This window comes from Rhinolophus sinicus, linkage group LG03 (assembly GCF_036562045.2).
Source record: "Rhinolophus sinicus isolate RSC01 linkage group LG03, ASM3656204v1, whole genome shotgun sequence".
In the NCBI taxonomy this organism is placed as follows: Eukaryota; Metazoa; Chordata; class Mammalia; order Chiroptera; family Rhinolophidae; genus Rhinolophus; species Rhinolophus sinicus.
In genome coordinates, this window is record NC_133753.1 from 121,728,299 (window position 1) to 121,752,452 (window position 24,154).

A 24,154-nucleotide genomic window follows, 5' to 3' on the forward strand; every position below is an offset into this window, starting at 1 on the left:
GTAGAGAGGCAGGATTCTCTTTAAGATAAAGTCTATAAAACTAGGTGTAAAATGAGTATTGATTTTGGATGGGTTGGTGCAAGTGGCAGAAAACCCACCTCTGTAGACCCTTTATCAAATCCATTATTGAAATACATATGCTGCCTCTACCTTCAAAAATATGTCCCAAATCCTACTGTCCTTCCTGACATCCGCCACTACCTCTCCAGACAAAGCCATCATCAGCTATGGCATAGATTCCTACAATTCCAGCCCCATAACTGGTCTCCCTACCGACACTCTTACCCTACTGCAGTCTATTCCAAGCATATCAGGCAGAATGATCCTTTTTAGATCTAAATCAGATCATATCATATCTTTCCTCAAAATCCTTCAATGACTATTCATCACACAGAATAAGATCTAAGTCCTTCATAGGGGTCCCAAGATCTCAATATATAGCCCTGCTTACCTCTCAGGCATCATTTTCTAATGCTCTCCTCACTGATCACCCCACTGTAGCCACCTTGCCTTCCTTGCTATTCCTTTAACAAGTAAGCACTCCAGGCATTTGTATTTGTTTTGCCCTCTGCCTGGAACACCTTTTCCCTAAATATTTTCTTGTCTTTCCCCTGCCACTTCATTCATTCTTAGCTCAAATGTCACCTGATCACCTGCCTTAAACCTCTACTCCCTTGCTTGATTTACTTTATACCGTTTTCACTGCTTACTTCATTATTATTTATTCATTTGTTGTTGCTATTGTGCCCCCTTGGATGTAAACTCCATGAAGGCAGGGATTTTATTTTATTCACTTCTGTTTTCCCGAACCCTATCATACTACCTACCATTGAGAATGGTGTAAATGTTTCTCTGGAGGAATATGGCATCCTCCAACACCTCTACAATTTTTCAAACCCAATATTCAGCATTTAATTTTTTTAAATTCCAAGCATACTAAAAAACAAAAAACAAACAACAACAAAACCCCAGACAATAGAAAGAGATCCACAGACGACCAAGTTATTGAAATTATCAGGCACAAGCTACATATTAAGTGTAATTAATATGTTTGAGAAACTAGATTGAATATATGGGACATGATGAAGATACAGATGCAATATGGTAAAAAGGCCTAACATGAATGCAATTGGACTCCTAGGAAAAAAGAGAAGAAATATGGTAAAATCAATATTTGAAGAGATAATGGCCAAGAATTTTCCAAAAGTGATAAAATACATCCAGCCACAAATTTGATAATTTCTCCAAGGCCCAACTGGGATAAAGACAAAGAAAACCACAATTAGGCCCATCATAGTGACACTGATAAAAATGACAAAAAGAAAACCTTGAAGAAGAGGAGGAGGAGGAAGAGGAGGAAAGAAAAGGAAGCTATTATAGAAAAATAAGGCACTACCTTCAGAAGAACAAGACCAACAAATTACTTCTCAAGAAATAGAATGGAAATCAGAAGGCAATGTAATAGTATCTTTAAAGTGCTAAAAGAAAATACTTGCCAACCTAGGAATCTATACTTAGCAAATGTATTCTTCAAATATGAAATCAAAACAGAAATTTCCAGACAAATAAAATCTGAGAGAATCCATCACCAATAGACCTACACTAAAAGAGATACTAAATGAAGTTTTTCAGGCAAAGGGAAAATTATTTCAAACAAACACAGAAAAATTTGGGTGATAACCTTCCTGCAACCCTCTCAACATGGAAACCAGGACCTCTAAAGCCTTCTGCCCACACTGGCATTCTGACTCCCTCCACAGTCCCCCACAGAGCTTGCTGTAGCCTATAGGGCTCCTATCAAGGCCTTGCTTCCTCTGCACACCCATGCCACCAGTTGTAGATCCCCTGCCCACACCTGCACTCCAAAGAGTTGCTTCCTGCATACCCAGTGACTACAGACCTGCTCTAGCATGGGTAAACCAGTGAACTTTTCTACTATCCAATGGGTTGACCTACACCTTCTCCAAAGAGGTCTGAAGTCCTTCCATGTTTGTCCTTTCTTGAGTATTCTCTGAGCTGTAGATACCATATTGAGTTTCCTTATACTTTATGGTAACTCTTGTCAGAGTATAGTGATTCTTTATTAAGTCTATTAATTTGATTAGATTGTTTAGCCCACCGATTGAACTCAGACTAATGCAGATGACTATGTCAAAATGATAAAGGGTCATTCCACCAGGGAGGTAGGGCAATTCTAAATTGAATTCAGCTAATAGTACAACTTCAAGTTATACAAAGAAAAAATTGACAGAACTGAAAAAGAGAAGTGATTTAATCTATAATCATAGTGGGAATTTTAACACATCTGTTAAATTGGTGTGTTAATCTGTTTATTCTGTCAATTCTACCAATCAAAAATCTGTTGATTGGTAGAATTGACAGAATAAACAGAAAGTCGTATCAATAAAGATACAGGAGGTTCGAAACAACACAACTAACATATCGACCTAATTGACATACATAGAATACTCCACATAAAGACAACAGAATACACATTTTTTTCAAGGCACATGGAACATTTACCAAAATGGACTATATATTAGGCCATAAAGGACACCTTAACAAATTTGAAGGTGTTGAAATGATTTAGAATGTGTTCCCTGACCACAGTGGAATTAAACTAGAAATAAATCATGACAAGATTGTGAGAAAATCTCAAAATATTTTGAAAATCAGCAATATACTTTAAAATCAGGTGTAACTTTATGGAGTTTTGGATTTATTCTAAGTAATGTTGTCTTTTTTGGTATAGTTTAAACATATTTCCTTTAAGTTATCCTTGGATCAACCATACCAAAACCACAGACTCATTACTCAGATTTTGCAATGTTAAATGTTACTCAACTTGATTTATGTCCCATTCTCTGTTCCTTATTTATAGTATTTGGCACTGGATGGCTTTTGTATATTTCCAAAAATCAAATATGCATTTCAAGGATGATGGCTTGCTAAGATTAAGGATATATATTTTTTTAAGTGGCTTGCCTTCACCACTTAGCCTTTCTGTGCTGCAGAGTTCTCACATAAAAAATAAGAGGGTTTGAACTGTAAGTCTCTAAAGGCTTTCCAACTCTTAAAATTTTATAAGTAGGTGAGCTCTGAATGTGTATAAATATTCTATTTAAAGAAATATATATTTAAAGAAAACACTGTCAAAGACCATTAATGGAACTAGATATAAAGGTACAGTCTTCATTTACATTGATTCTTGACAGAGCAAAGAAGAGTCCAGGTCATGTTTTTCTGGAACAGTGGTTAATTCTTACATTTTTGGGATGACTATGAGATGAAAAAGATGTAAATTGTCCTTGCACAGCATCTAAGAGGTGCTATGATAATGTGAACGTGCTGATGACAATGTTCAAAATATTCCTGAGTTGAATGCAAACGTTATTCATGTATGCTCTCAACATGGTGTTGAGGTGAGAGGCCTTTCCTGGGACAGGTTTCTGGTCACCTGGTTTGACTTCAGCTGTCAGATCTACCATCAGTCATTTCATAAATAATTTGAACACCAAATATGTTTTATTGTATTTTTTTTCTCAATGTTAATATTATTAGTAGTAGTATTAGGCTGGATGGGTATGTTTTTAGTGGGAGTGGGGAGAACTCTCAGTGATATACAGAAAGGTAACACTGGCCTCTTTGCATTTTTCTTGGAGTTCTTAGTCTCAGTAACTAAAATTTAATACAGCCTTTACAATGTGCAAATAACTTGTTCATATTTATTTATTTAATAACTTGTTCATACTTGGAAGCACCATGGTGCATCAGAAAAAACAGGGACATTTAAGCCAGAGAGACCTGACTTTGAATTCTAGTGCGGCTATTTACTTTCTCTGAGTCCTTCGACTAGTTACTTAATGCAGGTTATTGAAATCCAGACCGAAACTAACTTAAATGAAAAGGGAATTTGCAGTCTATTAATTGAAAAAGTCTAGAGAGAGGGAAGCTGTCAAGGTCATCTCAATCCAATGGCTATCTCACCATTTTTCTATGACTGTTTTGGCTCTGCCCTCTTCTGTGTGTGTTTCTTCCTCTGAATAGTAGTGTGGTGGATGTAGCAGGTCTAGGCATCATCCCTGCACACCTTAGTGTAGCCGTACCAGTTACTGATGTATTAAAATACTTTGGTACCAGTTAGTAAGTAGCCATTACTCTGAACCTACTAAGTGCCCTGAATATCCAGCTGCTATAGGATTTGCTCCGGGACTTTCCTATAATCCAGCACCTAATGGGGTGATAGATACATGGCCCAACAGGGAACTCCAGATCCTGCTTTGATATTATGTCCAGCATTCATCCTGTTCAGAATGTATCAAACTAAATATTATCACTCTCTCCCTGCTGGCACATATCAGCATTTGGAAGAAGACACCCTGTCTTTCCCTTTGGTTTAGAGTAAGAAATTTTCCCCAGAAATCCCTAGTTCACTGTCCCCCAATTCCTTTTGCCCAAACTGGATAATGTGTTCATTTCCTGACCAGTTTCTATGGTGAGGAGAATGTCATGCCCTTATTAGCTTAAAATAAGGTTCAAAAACTGATCATCTGCAAAGGGGATAGACTCACCCCTAAACTTAGAAGAAGGGATGACTTCCTTGCTGGGTGATGGTGGATATCAACAATTGAGAAAAGGGAAATGGATACTAGCAAGGCAATCAACAATGCTTGCTTTTTGAATCTCAGTGTCATTGTCTCTTAAATGGTATCAATGCTATCTACTTCACAGCAATGTGGTAAGGATTAAATGAGGTCACACAGTACCTCGGAATAGAGTTTGGTTCATTGATTCACATTAGGTGCTCAATAAATGGTGGTTACCAACAATAAGAACAATAAGAACATAACTGTTGTCAAGAACTGTGACGGGCCTGAGATTTCACCACTTGTGAGCTTAAACAAGTTAGCCTGCCACAGTTTAACGGATCTTGGCAAAAGACACAGCACTCCTGGGGCAGAGATAAAAAACTTTATCACTTACAGCATTAGCAGTAGCCGAAGTAGCAGCATTTTCTTGTGCCAGTTCCTTAAGCCCCACACCCACAGGGTGATTCTAAGAAGGCCAGGTGACATCGCTGTATGCATTATAAGAGAGGAACCCTGAGCTTAAGGAAGCCCATTAGTTAATAAAGGGCAGAAGTATGCCTGCCCTTTGCTCTGGAAGAAGATGTGATCTGTCTTCCAAAGCTGTTCTCTGTACAAACATCCTTGAAAAGATATTTCAGAACAAAGGCAGCCTACGCCTCTTTACAAAAGATATTCAGAAATTCAAGAAATCCCATGGAGAATTATATTCCAACAGTTGTTGTTTGGTGGTAAATATGTTTAAAACTTTAAATATTTTTCCTTAGCAGGCAAGTTTAATTTTTCTTGCTTGGAATATTTGACGAATCCTTTGTTAGTGTAGGATCTGCAATGTGTATAATAAATATGTTGGGGGACAAAATGTTCCTGGGCCCATATATGAGAAGTCTTAATAGATGAAGTGAAACTTGTTATATATAATCATTATCCATGTCCACTCACAGTTAAGTGTTGTTCACTGACAACTGGCGCAGCTCTAACTGGAATGTCTTAAAAATGACACAGGTCAGTATAAATTCTATCATATACATGTAAAATCCAGCACACCTCTCAGCTTCCACAAGACAGTGTATCCTTACCTTAAATTAAATAGACATTAAAGGGCTTGGAGGAGTATGAAGAAAAGAGGATTGGGATTATCTAGGAAAAGAGAGGCAAAGGAGGTACAACAGGAAGAGGTCCATAGCTACTCAATCCTATTATTTAACAAGAAACAAAGATATATAAAGTTTTCTCTAAATGTACAATAGCACTGGATCTCCTACTCAAGTATCACAGCATAAGCAGAACTTTGCTTCATCGATTCCAATCTGTAGAACTCCAGTGGACTCTGGAGTCAAAAAGACATTCCAGCCTTGGCTGCTTGCTAGCTGTGTGACTCTATGCAAGCTTCACAGCATTTTTGTTCCTTAGCTAGAAAAGAGAGATAATAATAGCACCTACCTCACACAGCCATCATAAACAGTAAATTCTAAAAAGTGCTTAACAGTAAATGGTAGATGATATACTTATTTGAAAAACCTTTCGTGATGATAGTCTTAATGATATATGGGGAAAATATTTCCTGTTTTCCATTCTTATTTCTCTCCAGACACATGTGGGACATAAGGCCAATCCATAAACCATCTATTGATCTATCTGTCTCTCTGTCTGTCTGTCTATATGTCCTGAGCTTAGATTTGATCATCAAAATAATGAGGCATCTTGGAGATTCAGTGCCACCTCTGTGCTACCGTAAGTTCTCTCTGGGTAAGGTAACTGTCCATTTCCTGGACTCTTTTTTTTTATCAGGAAAGAGATAAATTTAGAAGTGGCGTTTATATGTTTTCAGTAATGGAAATAGACCCTTCGGTTCTAATTATGTATGGTAAGCTACAAGATTAATATCTCCTGTCCTTGAGGAGAAAAATCGTATGCAGATAAAATTGATAATAAATACTCTACCCTCTTTCATGGTATAATATTGCACATGGAAGAGCCTGATGGGGATGGCTATCAGCTCCTCCCTATAACATAGGCCTTGGGATAAATGGGGCCTATTCCCAGCTGGCTGTTTCTAAGAAATGAAGAATTTCTGTGACAGAGACTCTGTTGCTAAACGAAGTTCCCTATTCATTATTCAAATCCTTGGAACAGTTTCAACAACAGAAAAGTTCCTTTGCTTTAGGATGGTGAGGTATAAATACCGCATTTCCCGACAATAAGACCTAGCCAGACAGTCAGTTCTAATGCATCTTTTGGAGCAAAAATTAATATAAGACCAGTCTTATTTTACTATAATATGAGACCAGGTATAATATAATATAATATAATATAATATAATATAATACCTGGTCTTATATTAATTTTTGCTCCAAAAGATGCATTAGAGCTAATTGTCCGGCTAGGTCTTATTTTCGGGGAAACACGGTGGTTTTATAAGATTCAATGCCCAGACCATCTCATAATATTGAGAACATTGAAATGTAGCTGTGAATCAGGTTTAAAGCTGTTGTGCCATTTCCTGGGGAAAAAAATATACCTTTTCAACTAATTCATCCCTCAAAGGTCTAATGAATTTAATTGCTCCTATTTTGAGCCTGGCTTCAAACAGTACACCCAATTAACCTGGCTATATTTAGAGGAAGGGGGAAAAGTCATCATATCCGGTAAGAAGACAACACTCAGAAACAAAACTGAAAACATTGTTACTCTTTATGGTGTCGACTTCTGAGAGGAGTGAGTGACCTGGAGGCTTGAACTCTCCAGGGCATCCTAAAATTTGGAGGTGAACAGGACACAGTGATGTGGGATGACTGGCCTCCCTCACCAGGCAGAGGGAAGCTGATACAGCCCAGAGAGGGGAGGAGAACCTTTCTATTCAGTCTCTGAAGCAGATAATATGACAACCCCACGCCTTCCTAGGAGAGAAAACCTTCCTCCACAGCCTTCCCAAATTCTATCACAGAGGACAATTTGTGCAAGATGCTGATTCGAAAGCTTCAAACAAGAATTTTAAACGAAACAGAACACTGTTTGCCAATCATTTTCAATCTGTAAGACAGCTGTGACTTTCTATACATACCTCTTTTCCCTTGCCCTTGGTTAGATACAGCTGTCCAGCCATCTCTCCATCTATTCCCTCCCACTCTCAGACTCATTATTCAGAGAAGATCGCTTTCCCAGCCCTTTCCATGATGGTCACTTAGTTTTCTAACTTCCTATTCCCTCTGTCCTAAAATAAGCCAAGGAGAGGGATGAAACTCAGAACACTGTGAGCTTCTTAAAGATGCACCACAGTTTCTCTGTGCATTCATGAAAAGCATTGAGTTTGGGAAAACCAGACAGTAATAACCAACACGTTGATACTTTAAGAGTGTTTGTCATGTGCCTGGCTTTGTTCTAACTTACTTAATCCTCACATCAGGCCTATATTTACTATGCCCATTTTACAAAGAACTAAATCAAGGAAGAGAAAGGATCAGTGACTTGCCCAAGGTCACAGTTCACAAGGCTTGGAGCCAGGATCGAAACCCAGGTCATATGGCTATAGAGTCTGTGCTTTGAGCCACTATTTAAACAAGAAGATAACCAAGTGTTAGCAACCCTCATTCTCGTGGCCAAACCTTATGTGGACCATGTGACTTGACTGAAAGTGGGGAAGAAGAGTGAACTGCTCCTGTCATTCAAGAGGCCTGGCCTCGCCCCACCTAAGAACCTACAGAGGAAGCTGACAGTATGTGATGTGAGTTCCACAGACCTGGGCTCTGGAAAATAGGCCTTCTCCTTTCCCGAAACCACAGGGCTCTGAAAGCTCAGTTGTCACTGCGCTGAGCAGACCTGCTTCTAAGAAAAAGTTTCACTTCCCTTTTGGCTGTCAAGACCCCCGTCACACGTGTTGGTGGAGAGGGCGGTCACCTGGCTCTGTGGTCTTGAGCCTTCTCCACTTCATTCACCAAAGCAGAGGTGCCAGAGCTCCACCTCCACAACCCCTCCTGTTGGGCAGTGGTCCTGAGCTGGGAGGAATTGGTGCCCTTGGAGAGTCTTCTCCCTGTGAGCTAATGGGACCTTCCAGGCCCCTAGTGCAGCAATGGGAGTGCTCGCCAGAGAGAAGGAAGGCACACTTTTGTTAGGACCTGGTCCAGAGTGACTCTTGGGCCCTCACACAACGAAACTCACAGTCATCTTTCTTGCAGTCCACTTGAGGCAGGTTAGTTAAACATGTTGCTAGGTAGACAGGAAGGTCCCTGGTGGAATAAACAAAAGGCTGCCATATCCTGAAACTCCAGGTTCTGGAATGTCTCCTTCACTCCTGGACAAAGACATGAGACTACGCCTTGAGGTTAATAAATAATCTCAAGTTCCTTCTGGCTGGACAAAGGAGCAGAGCTGACAGATAGGAATGGGTTATTTTGTTAATCCCCTCAGGATGGGCAAACCTGACAGATGAATTCCATTGGAAGGCTCCAGCCCCCTTCCCCAAGCAGGTAGGGGAAAGTATAAAACTAAGAACTTTTGCCTCAGCCACTGGGCAGCCCCATTCAGGACCCCCCCCTCCCGCTCCGGAGCTCTGACCCTTTGCTTTCAATAAACCATCCTCTTTTTAAAACTCTTTGCCTCTCCTGGGCCAGTGTTTCCATTCTTCAGTCTCACGACACATGATCCCAGCACTCACTCACTCAAAAGTGCCTTAGGGACCCACAGAGAAAATTCCTACATCATTTGGGGACTCACCCAGAAATATTCCTACATGATTTGGGGACTCAGATAAATATTCCTACATCACACTCACTGGGCACCTCTGAACCCTCAGGCTCCCCTTCTTTAATATATCCCAGAATCAGATTCCAAGTACAGAAGAGTATAATAGGCTGTAAGTTATAACTACTTTAATGATTTCCAATGTACATACACAGTCAGAAAAATCACTAGTTGTTTTCTTTTCCTTTTTCCTTTCCCTTCTCTGTCTTTTTTTCTCCCACACACTGAAAGTGCAGAGTGTCTTCTGCTATTTGCAAGAACAGTTCACTTTGTTTGTCTCCTCTCCACAGTATTCTAATAATAGTGCTTCCAGTAATTTCTAAACTTAAACGCAATGCAAAGCCTGCTTATCTTTGACAAGGAGAAGACCAGCTTTACAAAACGAAACCAAACAAAAAGTGCATACTTATGTTTATGGATGTTCGCATTAACATGGAAAAAAAGTTAGGTGACAAGAACACAGTCAGCCCTGTACATTGGTTATCTCGGGAAGGGCGATAATAATAAGAGGGTAGCAGAGGTGGGGTTTATGTTACTAAGGTTTTCTTTATACATCTTTTTATTGTTTTACTTATCAGAGTAAATATATATATATATATATATATATATATATATATATATATTACATATAGTATATATTATATTACTATATTACTAGTGTATAATATATATACTATATATGTATATATACATATATATATATATATATATATATATATATATATATATATTAAATTAAATCAAAATAGAGAACACTTTAAAAGGAAAAAGTGGGCTTCCACTTCTAGGAAAGTGGAGTACACACTCTTCCCTATTCTTCCCACTAAGTACAACTAAAAGCCCTAGACATTATGTATAAAACAAAAATAAAAAGACTGAATTGTGGAGAGGTAAGGCAGACTGTCGACAAACAGCAGGAACCCATGGAACAACTTGGGATTGAATTCCCGGGGTTTTCTTTCTGCCTCTTATATCCCTGACATGGTGCTAAAGAAGTTAGCCACCCAGAAAAGCCAGTGGGTGTTGACTCAAAAATGCCCAACAAAAGCCTGCTCTCTCTAGCCAAAGGACCAGGAAAAAGGCAGCCTAGCAAGGCCGAAAACTTTTAGATAACAACCACTCTGCTCCAATCACTGAGAAGACTGTGGCCCCACTCCAGCAAAGGCTGAGTCGGGAGCCTCCCCAGGCCACAAAGAGGTGGTGTCAGAAAAGGCCAAACAGGAAGCGGAGACTCATTCCTGTCAGGAAGTAACCCCTCCATCCACGGTGTCAGGTGAGACCGTGTGCGGGCCTGAAATTCCAACCTCTGTGGATACTAACAAGGCATTCCTCCTCCTTCCCTCTGGGGTGGTGTCAGAGAGTCAGTCACCACCCCCCATGGCAGTGGCTTCTCTCCTCCCCCGTCAGTGTCTGTGGAGCAGTAGTTAACAAGGGACTTCCAACCCTCCCCGCCGGGGCGCTATCCATGAGGCCTAATGGGGAGCAAGAACCCCCATCCCTGCCTTCCAGTAACTCCCATTACACAAAGTTTTTAAAACTAGGAGACTCAGAACAAGTACAGTAAGACATTATGTGTTTACTTGACTCTATTAATTAGAAGTTCATTAAATCTAGTACCTTGGATGTTTAAAATATCTGTTTTCCTCTCTGTTCTAAATACTTTAATTTTTAAAAAATTTACACAATACATGAATATGTTCTCATTTTTTTTAAAGGTCCAAAATATATAGAAGAAGGCAGTCATGGCCAACGGTTTGCTATATATCCTTCTAGACAATTTTCTATCCATGATATAAATATACTATATATATTTCCAGGTTTACATATAGAAAAATCACCAATGAAAAAAATTTTTAACGTAAGTGGAATCAGGTGCTATGGGTTGTTCTACTACTTTTGAAAAACTTTTTCAAAAACTTACCACCGTATCATGGAGACCTTCACATGCTGGCACTTGACATTTACATATCAGTACAGTTTTTTCCTCCCTGTGATGAATATATCAAATGATTAAAACATAATTCAATCACTCCCATAATGGAGATCTTGTTTGTATTCGTTGGGCACATACACATGTATTTTTCTAGAAAGAATACCTAGAAATGGAATTTTTTGATAGAAAATTGTACACATTTAAAATGACCCATATTGCCGCTTTGCTGTCAGTAAAGCCTGTACAAATATACGTACACTCTCAATAGTGTGTGAGACTCATTTCCCCACATCTGGAACCCAGCGTCTGGGGCTGGGAGCACTTGCCAGAACAGCTCCCACGTCCGCAGCAGCCCCTCCAACAGTGCCGGCTGTCCCTAACGCTGTCTTCTTTCCATCTTTCAGGGAATTTCCAAAATGTCTAATTCTGTTCATGGCCGTCGTTCTTGTTTCCTAGTATTATTTTATTATTTATTTTAAAAACATGTATCCTGTTAATTGAAAGGATTTGGAGAGGTAGGCATGTGTGCTCCATCTGGCATGTTGTTTTAATCTTTTAGCTCTGCACAAAAGAAAGATGAATGGTTCAGGATAGTCAAAAGAGAGAGGCTTGCCTTTAAGAATCTTTACATAGAAACTCTCTACGACATTTTCCTGTTTTGGAAATCTCTGACCCTGAAATCTGCCAGTGGGCTCTGAAAGCCATCATCTGTCATCTCAGCTTTTCTGTTGCATGCCTCTAGCTGTGGGCCATGGGGCAGAAGACACAGATTTTTATATCATCCTAATGGGTTAATGGTTCAACATCAAATCCTGGCAGAGTATCAGAGACTCACATCAGAAAGGTAAAGGTGAAAGTTCTCTCTCTTGAAAATATATAACTGTGGCCTTGTGTTTTTTTTTTAATGTTGAATATATTTATCATATTCTTTTAATCTAAGAAACCCAAAGCAAGCCCCATGGTGCCAAAGTAAGAAAGAAAGCCTCCGAAGGATACAGCATAATTTTGGAAGCAGTGACATCTACTTCAAAAGATTTGCTTGTTTTAAAGAGCAGTTAAATGACCTCTTGTTCCATATCAAATTCTGAAATCTGGACATACACATTGTTTGCTATTTAAAGCCCTGTATGAGAGTCCAAGTAAATGCGTTGTCCAGCTGGTTTGTGCCTTGAGCTGCCTCTGCTCTGACAGGATTTCACCTGTTCGAATCAACAGGAAGGTTTCTGGCCAGAAACTTCCTACTCAAGGCTGGATTTCAGCAACATTATGAAATAGAGATTTTTTTTTTTTTTTTTTTTTTAAGCCCCCTGGCTTCCCAGTTTGGATAATCTTTCCCTTCTTCCTCCGTGTTTCCTTCTGTCTCCTAGCTATTAAAAACTTTCACTCTTTATTAGACTTAGGTGCAAATGACTGACAATAGCTTCAACTTTTACCGCTTTGAAAATACTTGCATTTGCACATGAATGCTCCAACTGTGGAATGTTGGTGTCAGCAAGCAGGTGAAGAGCAGGTGAGTTAGGACTCTGTGGCTACCAGGGCCTTCCAGGTACCCACATAGGTGAGAAATAGCCTCCTTCATCTGCTCACCAGGACTCTCATCTAGTTGTGGCCAACAGGATAATACTTTTGTGTCTTGGTTCAGAAAAGGAAGAAACAGCAGAGCTTTGTGCTGTAACTGCTTAAATATGATCCCCTCAGGGGCCTCCAGGGGTGAGAAGTAGTGGAAGCAGGTATGACTCTGGCTTCTCCCCCACTCTCTTCTTCATCCAAAGCAATTCTTTGTTTTTCCTTTTTGTCAGTGTGAAATGTTTGAAAAAAGGGTTCTGTGGCCAAAATAAAGATGGAAAACAATAGTGAAGGAGATAAAGCTCTCTGGAATGGAAAGCTCTGGGCTCTAATTCCTGCTTCCTGGAGTTTAGGTGAGTTCAATATGCAGTGCTAATATGACGAAGTCTCAGTGCCACATCTGGCCACAGAAGATTATACCCTACAACTGCCTTCCAGTTGGACTGTACATATTTTTAGGAGGGGAGCTGTCCATTCCATCCTCAGAGCAAGAAAGATATGTACAGGAGATAGACATTTTCAGTGAGCATGGAAAACCAAACTGTTGCAAATGACAGGTTATATTTTAACTAACTCTCCAAGCCTCACTTTCCTCATCTGCAAAATGGGAATGATGACGGTGACCTCACAGGGTTGTTGTGAGGCTTGAGTGAGTAATGTATACAAAGCTCCCTGCTCAGGGTTTGGCCCACAATCAATGTAAGTGTCAGCTATTATCATGAATTATACGCTGTTGTATGTCATTCTCCTGTACCTTCATGTGGGATCCACATGTCTCCCAACTGGACGGGAAGTGTTTGGATGGCATTATACTTTTTATTCTATATTGTTCAACTCCCATCTCCCCACAATACTTACTATACAATGTCTAGCATATAATGAATTCTCAAGAAAAACTTGTCAGTTGAGTTATAAATATTGCAGCTGAGATCTTGGAGTCTTTTTTCTTCTGTACTTCGTGAAATTATTTCGCCCCAGTTGTCCTCCTTTCTGTTTGCTCTTTATATATAGAACGCTACCTTTACTTCTAAGCACTTTTGTTTGTTTGTTTGTTTGTTTGTTTTAAAAAGAGTTTCTTATCTTTTGGTCTACGTACATGAAAATGTAAAGAAAAAAAGGATAAAAATCAAGTTATTTCCACATTTACTTTTTCTTTTTTTAACTTTTATTTATTTAAGTGTGTTTTTCTAGGACCCATCAGTTTCAAGTCAAGTAGTTGTTTCGAGCTAGTTGTGGAGGGCGCAGCTCACAGTGGCCCATGCGGGGATCGAACCGGCCACCTTGTTGTTAAGACTACCGTGCTCTAGGCCAACTGAGCCAACCGGCTGCCCCTCCACATTTACTTTTGAGCCACCTTGATAAAAGCTTATATTTTCCACTCTTAAGCTATAGGATATTGGAAGAATCTTTTCATTTCACTTTGCTTTATATTCTCCATTTATAAAAGGAGAAAAAAAAAACCACCCACATTCTTTTTTTTTTTTTTTTTGGTGGCTAGAAAAGCAGTTTTATTCCAAAATGGCAGCATTAAGGGGAGACAGTGGACTCCCTGTCACAAAGACTGACTTCCAAAACCCACATTCTTGAGTGCTGTGGAGACTATCTTATTTTTATAATATTAGAGAGGTAAACATCAATAAAGATGAACTACATAAAGTATATTCAATAGGGGATACATGAAGAGGATTACATTCTCTTCGTGGATTGTAGTTAAAACTAGATCTGATATAAGATTAATTTTGTAATTTATGAGGTGGCAAAATTAATGATTTAATTACATTTAAAACATGCATAATAAATATTGCAGTTAATATTGTATAACAAAGGAATTTTCTTTTTTAACATGTACTTTAAGATAAATAGGAATAAAACAGTACAGTCAGTCCAGAATACAGTTTGATAGTTTCTTTAAAACTAAACGTGCACTTATCATATGACCCAGCAATTGCACTTTTGGACATTTATCCCAGAGAAATGAAAAGTTATATTACACAAAAACTTGTATGTGACTATTCATAACAGCTTTGTTCATAATAACCCCAAACTGGAAATAACCCAAATGTCCTTCACTAGGTGAGTGGTTAAACAAACTGTGATGCATCCATACTCAGAAATACAAAACATGAATTGTTGAGACACACAGTGAGAATTAAGCTGAGTAAAGAAGCCAATCTCAAAAGATTACGTACTGTATGACTCCATTTACATAACATTCTTGGAATAACAAAATTAGAGAGATGGAGAACAGATTAGTGGTTGCCGGTGATTAAGGGGTAGCGTGAGGGAGACTTGTGTTGATGAAACAGTTCTGTATCTGATTGTGGTGGTCGTAATACTCATCTGCACATGTGACAGAATGGCATAGAACTGCACACACACACACACACACACACACACACACATACACACACACACACAAGGGCATGTGAAACTGGGAAACTGGTGAAATCTAAATAAGCTCTGTGTATTCTACCAACATTAATTTCTTGGTTTTGATATTGAACTATAGATATGCAGATGATACAATTGGAGTAAACTGGGTGGAGACCTCCAAGCTAATACATTTATATATATATATATACATATACGTATATGTATATATATATATACATATATATATATATACACACACACACACATACACTATGTTTCCCTGAAAATAAGACTTAGCTGGACAATCAGCTCTGATGCGTCTTTTGGAGCAAAAATTAATATAAGACCCGGTCTTACTTTGCTATAATATAAGACCGGGTCTTATATAAGATCAGGTCTTATATTAATTTTTGCTTCAAAAGATGCATTAGAGCTGATTGTCTGGCTAGGTCTTATTTTCGGGGAAACACGGTACATATATATACATATACGTATATGTATATATATATATGCATATATATATTTGCAGCTTATTGTAAAGCTATAATTATTTCAAAATAAAATTTACAATAAAAATGTAAAAATAATAAATAGAAGTTCTACATAAAATAAATTTCTATTGCACACTTTCGTTTTTTCAATAGACATATAAAAAGGGAGACCTATAGCATTACAAATGATGTACAGAGAGTGAGTTGTGGAGTTCAAATCTGTAACCCAACAAACTTTCTCTTTCACTTAGCTTATTAACACAGATGGTATAGATTTTATCATAAAAACTTTGCTCTCCAAATTAATAGTTAAACTTTAACTCCAAACATTTTTATTAATCTTTTAAAAATCTAAGAGCGTTTCCCAGCACGAACACACATATCTATCCATATTTCAGAGAAATAAAATGAAACATAAAGTTTCTCACTGTATGCATACTCTGTTAGAAAATTTTGGTTGTCCCAGAAATTCTTTACTCTCCATAATTCTCTGTATTTCTTTCCCTTCTATTTGATCCTTGCAGTAGTCGTGTTAAGTGCATAAAGGAAAAGACAGAAGCAGAAAAATCTTAGGCTGCTAATAGTACCATCTTCAATGAACTGCCAAGACAATCCCACATAGCCAGACACAGGTGTCCGCAGTAATGCAGAGACCCCAGATAGCCCTCAAATATTATCCCAAAAGGACACAAAAATGTGGAGTGACTGGATAACTCCCCACAAAGCTCTGTGCTGATGCAAGCATTGTACTGTCTGGTTCATTCCATTCCCCAGCATTTTATTCTCTAACAATCCTACGAGATAGACACGTTGTAAAAAAACCAGGTATCTCATTTGTCAAGGAGGTTTCCAGATGACTAAGCGTGATTCTGCGCAGTGATTCTGTGCTCAGCTTCTGGAGCCGCCCTGCGTGGGCAGGAACCTCAGCTTTATAATGTATGAGCTGTGCCATCTGGGCCAGTTACGTGACCTCTCTGGGCCTTCAGCTCTCATCCGTAAATTAAACAGGGTGTTTTGAGTATCAAATAACTTAATACATGTAAGTCATTTAGATCAAATAAGTTAATACGTGTAAGATATAAGACAGGTCATGTGGGCTACATCCAGCCTCCTGCCTGTTTTGGAAAATAAAGTTTCATTGGAACACAGCCACACTCTTTCCTTACATATTACCTTTGGCTTTCTTACTATCACAGCAAAATTGAGTACTTGCAACAAGACCAGATATCCCACAAGCTGAAAACATTTATTGTCTAGTCCTTTACAGAAGAAGTTTGGCAGCGCCTGGTTTAGGTGAGTGTTTGACAAAATCTGAGTGCTCAGTAAATGTTGACTATTGTCACTGTTATTGTTCAAGGTCACAGTGAAGTCATGGAGAATAGACTTGCCCTGTCCATCAAGGGCCTGATGCAGTGCATACTTCAAATGGTTTATCCTTCAGTCGTAATTCTGAAGTCTCTCCCTTAGAAAATCTATACAATTGGCCATGTGTGAGGCCTGTGTCATGAGGGCAATAATCTGTTAGGACAGGTTTCTTTAATACTTTCAGAGAAAACTACAGTCACTTTAATGAATCAAGTATAGCTGACCTGTCAAAAATTCTTGTTTTTTGGTGTAGTTGCAGCATGGTTTTCCAGGTCAGACAAACAAGTGCATTTTCTAGGAAAGTATGAGGCAATAAACTGATTATCCCCCTATACTAAGGGTCATTATGGTCATGTTCCCTGGGGATAGGAAAGGTTGTTACCTAAAAGGCCCTGCTATTTCTGGAGGTCACATCTAAAGATGAGGAAGAATAAGGGGAGGGATCAAAAACAAATCTGGATTTGCAAAAATAAATAAATAAATAAATAAATAAAAGAATATAAAGATAATTCTTTCACTGACACAGGCAGAACTCAATAAATTGGTATCAGCCCAAATAACAAAGCTAAAATAGTTCCATTCTTCACACAGCATGCAGAGCAATCTTGGAAAACAGACCAGATTATGCCCTTCCCTTGACCAAAATCTCCTGCCAACTTCTCATTTTAGCATAAAATCCAAATTCCATGACCCTACTCAATTCTCTGATCTCCATTTACCACTCTTGCTCATGTGGGTCCACCACATAAGCCTTCCTTCCTTCCAAGCACATGCCAAGCATGCTCCTATATTAGGTGTTTGCACCTGATTCCCCTCTCTCTTCTCTCTGCCTGGAACACTGTTTCCTCACATCTGCACAGAGCTAATTCCTGCTCATGGTTGGGTCTCAGCTCAGATGGCACTTCCCCAACCAACTTTATCTCAATCACCCACCCACATCCTCCATCACATCTTCCTGTTTTAGTCCTCGTCACTAACCGAAATTATCTTGTTTATTATTTGCCTAGTTGACAATATCTGTCTTCTTCCACTAGTACATAAGCTCTGTGAGAGCCTGGAGTTTCCCCTGTACATGTCTGTAGTTAAATAGTTGTTCAATGAATGAATGAATGAACTGGCAAGGATTTTATCCCACAACTTAAAAAAAAAAAAAATCTAGGTAGAAAATAAGAACTCTTTAGGGAAAGTTAATTTAGGTCAAGGCACAGCATGTCCTTGGAGACTGAAAGACTGTCAAATAGAACGATTTAGAATGTGCTTTCGAAATGTATTCTAATACATGAATCCTATTTCCTGCCATTTAGGCAGGACTTTCCTACTTGGAAAGTCTATGGAAGTGTTTTAACTAGCAATTATCCCTCCTTATTAATCTTTATCAAACATCTTTAAGGCCAGCAAACAAATGGAATTCTCCTGAATGCTGAATTCACCTAAATGCCTGCTGGGAATTTTTCCCTCAGTGTCTCTGGGATCATGGTCAAAAGTCAAGTCCCTCTTTCAGAAGTGAATAAAAATCACTTCTAAGCACTCCTTTTTGTTTATGATTACATTTCTAGTTTAAAAAAAAAACAAACACATGAAAAGTTAACATATAAAAGCCCATTAAGGAAAATAGCCTTGTACCTGAAAGGAGTTTGCCAATATTTTCACAAAAAGTAAAAATAGACGTGTCATATGGAAGAAATTATGTCATTAACTCTTGGAAAGACCTCTAACAGAAGTTCTTTTGTACTAGTACTAAAATTAGACAAACACACCACACAGAATGAGAGATTTAAACAGCCCCTTAAATTACCTATAGTGGTGAACTAAGCCACTGAGAAGCAGGCATCCAGTTCTTCAGGAATCTCTCCTAGGACCAAACATGTCTAGTTTATTTGTCGTTAGCACATAGATATCATTGAAAATGTATTTAAATTTAAATTTAAATTTCATACTGTGTAATGTGTACACAGTTCATGCATGTGAGAGATTCTAGATTAACTTTATAAATGAAAAAGGGAAGAGTTAAAAAGTAATTTATTGAGTTTAGAGAAAAACTATAGGTACTAATCCATGCATTTAGATGAAAGAAGCTTAGCCTAAATACAAATCTTATTTTCTAGCTCGGACACTATTTTTTTAGTTGTGTACTAAAAACCTTGGTGGCACATTCATTCATTCATTCATTCATTCATTCATTCATTCAACAGTGACTTAAGTTCCTATTATTGTGTTTCCTCGAAAATAAGACCAACCCCGAAAATAAGCCCCAGTTAAGATCGTCAGCCAGACGGGCTCATTTAGTATGTTATGACGATGTTCCAGAAGAAGATGACATGATTGTTCTATTTGAATAAATGTAGATTGTTGTACATGAAAAAATAAGACATCCCCTGAAGATATGCCCTAATGTATCTTTTGGAGCAAAAATTAATATAAGACCTGGTCTTATTTTCGGGGAAACACGGTATATACCAAGTGAAATTCCAGGTTCTCACAGAACTTACATACCAGTGAAAGGAGACAGACAATTATCAAATAAGAAAATAAATTTAATTCCAGAATTAAATCTGGAAGTTCTAAAGGTCAAGCAAAATATCTGAAAGAATTATAGTCTTGAACAAGCTTTAATATTCTTCATGTAAGTTATTTAACATTGATCTGGACAGAACTAGGGAACATTAATTCTAGCAAGAATTCAGCATTTCACACAGACACAGATTTGAGTAAGAATTTCCAAGGACAGGTGAGAAGCTTGGCTTCTAGTAGGAATATATTTTTATAAAACTGAAAGAGGATTGGCCCAAATTTTATCGAAGCAAGTTAAATATTGGACATTTGTTCTAATCACATAACAAAATGTATTTTCTAAATGAAGTTTATAAAATACAATAGCTTTTATCTATTAGGTGGATTAGAAAGATTTGTCTTTCACAGAGCAACATATTTTGTTGTTCTCCACAGAGAGCATGCCCTGAAATGGATCTCTGAAGGAGAGTACACGTGTGCCGGGAAACCCGGGGCCCTGTTTGCTGACTTGGTCAGCCAGCTGCGGGGACTTTAGACACCCGACCTAATTTAAACCTTACAAGCAACCTGACCAGGCAGGTAAGGAAATAGATGGAAAGAGAGTTGAGTAATTTGCCCAAGGTTGACTCAGCTAGTAGGTCAGTGGGAGAATCTAGATTCGAATTTAGGTCCAACTCTAGAGTTCATCAACAGTGAACCACTTCGCTGGGATCTCTCTCTCAGGTGAGAACTGTCATTTTAGACTTGAACCTGAATCAAGCCAGTGTTATGGTCCATTTCACTGTTTCCCTAAAGCGAAGTGCACAGTCCTCTGGACAAACACCAGGACATTTGAAAGGCTCATTTTGACAATGTTTTGATAATGCCAGGCAAAAATATTTGGCCTTAGTGCTTTTGTTTTTCACTATGGATCTTAATACAAATGAAATATTGCCACTGAAGAATGCTTTCAGTATCAGAGGAGAGCTTCTGGGCAGAGTTATAAGGCATTTACATTGAGGGTTTATCAAACTTAAAATTTTAATTATATACTATTTAAAATAAACACAATAGTTTTGAATATAATGTAACAGCTGCCTATGTAGCCCATCTCCAGAATTAAGGAGACGCTAATTCTTGGAGAGAGGGTAGTGGTACATTTTTATTCACTCCTAAGATTTCCACGTCTGTGAAGGGATCTCAACTATTGATAGACTCCTGGTCTCTTGGTGATGTCAGCTCATGAGAGGTGAAGGGTCTACCCTAAGTTTGGGAAGAGGAATTACTCGTGCTTAGGGCTGTTCCTTGCTGTCTTCTTCCTCTTGAGAGCGTACTTGGCCACAGGGAGCATAAACTCTTGGTTGCTTTCTGCCAGGTAAGGAGCTAAGTTTCGAAGGTACCCATGTGGGAGGCCCTTGGAGACTCCAGTCTTGTTGGCGACTGGATCAGCACTTTTATTCTGGGATCCAGTATTGAGAATTTGAGATCTGAGCCACACTGTCATCATTTACTTGCCTAGTAATAAGTGTGATCTTTCATTGTTGATCTGTCTGACTCTGACCTTCTTTATTTGGTTCAGAATTTAGGTGGGAAGAGGGGTACTGTTGTGAGGGAGTCCTCAAACCCCAACATTAAAATTTAACCATACTAAGAACTCCCCTTCTTAAAATGAATGAAAGTTACAATTATAGCTCAAGTTTTCCCCCACCCCATCCCCACCCCACCACCACATTTTCTTCTTCCTTCCCCAGTGCTTACCACTAACCTTATTGTATCCTTCCTACACATGTTTTGGTATTTTTACCATACAGATATATGTCCACAAACAACATTGTATTGTTTTATGTGTTTTAAAATTTTATAAAATGATATCATCCTATACACAGTCTTTTGTAACTTGCGTTTTCCATTTAATATTGTTTTTGTGATTTTTTTCTATATTGATATATGTATATGCAGACCTATTCATTTTCAACTGTTGCGTAGTATTTCACCATATGAATAAACTAAAGTTGTTTTTTCCATTTTTTATTCTACAGAATGAACAATGCTACAATTGATATTCATGCATATGTTTCTTTGTGCAAGAGTTTTTCTATGGTTAATATCTATATGAGTTAACATATGCTAGCTGACATATGTGACCCTGGGTCCAGATATACTTTGAAACCTCAATGGCTTAACTTAATGAAAGTTTAGTTCTTGCTATGTAGAGTCCAAGTAGAAGTGTGAGATAGGGGTGAGGAAGAGGGGAGACAGCTCTGTTCCACAGAATCACTCAGAGACCCAGGCTGAAGGAGGTTCTCTCTCCTGTCAAGGTCAGCTTTTTTGTCAACATCCAGCCAGAGGATGGAGACAGACAGAGGGGAGAAGGTATACTAGCTTTTTAACCTCTTTGACCCAAAAATTACACACATTACTTCCGCTCATTTTCCATTGGTGAGAACCAGTGTGTCTAAATGCAAGCTGGCTAGGAAATGCTGCCTCTGGTTAGGCAGCTCATTCTCTAAACTACTCTACCTTTGGAAGGGGACCATACATTTTTGTAGGACAGCTGACCATCTCTGCCACAACATCCAAAACTGGTGTTGCTTGTTCTTTCTAAAAAGAGTTATTTGCCCTAAGGTTTTTATTCTCTGGACTGTTCCTTGTACTAAGGATGGTGTTACGGGATTGTGAGTCCTGGTAGCAGTAGAAATACATAGAATTATTGTTAGCTTCTCTCTCTTGCCTTCGTATTTGGTCACAGGGTGAAAGAGAACCATTGTTAGTTGGAAATTATTGGTCGGGTGTCTGGGGCGGGCAACACAGCAGATTTCATTCACTGTCACTGTCATGGACTTTGAGACTTTGAGAGATCCCTTGATTATGGCAATGCCCTGTGACCCCATCAGGGAAAAAAAAAAAAAAAAATCTTATCAAGTCTAAGGAAAGGACCAGAAGATCAGATTGTTTTTTCCCAAATGTTAGGCCAACAGAAATTCCAAAGGCAGGTTTTCTGAGGTCAAGACAGCTAGAGAAGTCCTTGGGGGCAGGACAGAGATGGAACTTGGCTTCCACCCCATCCTTCAAAAATTCCAGGCTACTTTCAGACCTTGTGTCCTCTGGTCACCTAACCCTGACTGAAAATAGGAAATAGAATTCTATCAAAGATACTGGGAATAACACAAAACCAACCCTGCATATATTTAGGATAAGTAAGTAAAGGATCAGTGCCAAGAGGAGAGGATGACTATAAAAGTAGAGCTTATAGTCTTTCTTTTAAAAACAGCCTTTAAAAATACAGAAGAAAAGAAAACAACAAAAATATCTCACTTTTAGCAAAGTACCCTTGAATCGCCTAAATGGCATTTCCTATAGAAAAGTGAAACTATTTGGCTAATATCAAATGCTGCTACACTCTGTAATTACTTTAGAGTTGACAATGATATGAGACTAGGAGAAAATAGAGTAATTAGAGTTTGGTTGAGAGATTATCAGATTCTCGATTACACTCAAATATTCTGCAGCCATCAAAAAGAATAATCACATATGTTTGCATAGAATTATCTCGAAATATTTTTTAAACAAAAAAGCGTAGGTAAACAGTATATGTAGCATATAAATATTTGCATAAAAATAGGAGAAAAAAAAGAAATGCACATACATGGATTTGCTCGTATAAGAAAGATTATCTCTAGGGATTATAAACAAGAAACAGGTAACAATAGTAACTTCTACAAAAGGGGAATGAGAAATCAGGTGAATGGGTGTCAGAGGTAGGAGAGAACTTGTCACTATATGCTCTTTTATGTTTGAATTTGCTGTGTGTGTGTGTGTGTGTGTGTGTGTGTTTCAATGTGAGAAAGGGCAAGTCCCGCTGCCTACTGAGAATGGTGTTTGTAATTAAGGACTAAAATCCAGTGAAATCAGACTTAGTAACTATCATTTGAAATCAAGGGGAAGCAAGATATTACAAGACCTGTTCTCTATTTTTTCTAAATTAATGCTTCTCAATCTGGTTTTGGCTCAACACAGCATATAATCCACTCTGTTAAGGAGCAGCCACTTCTCCTGAAGTTATTCTCAGTTGGGGGCCACATACCCTGTAGGACCAGGACAAGTAGCCTTGAATTTGTTTAAGGAGCCATAAGCAAGAGGAATGGAGGAACAACAGGAGAAGCAGAATATCCCCAGACACAGGATCACAGAATGGTTTACTTTAGAGAAACACTTCCTTATAAAACTATTAGAAGTGTTTTTGCAACCCTGGTTTGCTTATATCCCCTTTTGTGACTACGGTAGATTATTTTTAAAAATAGTTCTAGGTGTTCTGTTTGGGGCAGAGTTCTCTGGACTGCATAGGGCCATCTTGCCAGCTAATGCATTTTGCTTTAAAATGTGTGTGATCAGCCGGACCTAAACCCTGTTTCTTTGCCATCCTAACCTAAAGGGCCGTGTATGAGAACCACGGGTAGGAGAGTGGTGACAGTGTCCTCTGGTGATTCTGAGACCCACCCCAACCTAACACCCACACTCACTCAGTCATCCCTGGGTAGTAGATAGTTCTAAATTGAAGATCAAACTCAAATATTCTGCAGCCATTGGCCATTATAACCTTCCACTCAAGA

General features: G+C 38.5%; 1 long non-coding RNA gene across 1 annotated transcript in view; it reads left to right on the forward strand.

The window, feature by feature from the left end:
- LOC141570672 (uncharacterized) overlaps positions 1-24,154 on the forward strand; it is a 135,192-nt gene that overhangs the window by 109,173 nt on the left and 1,865 nt on the right. The gene's annotated exons all lie outside the window — the stretch shown is intronic.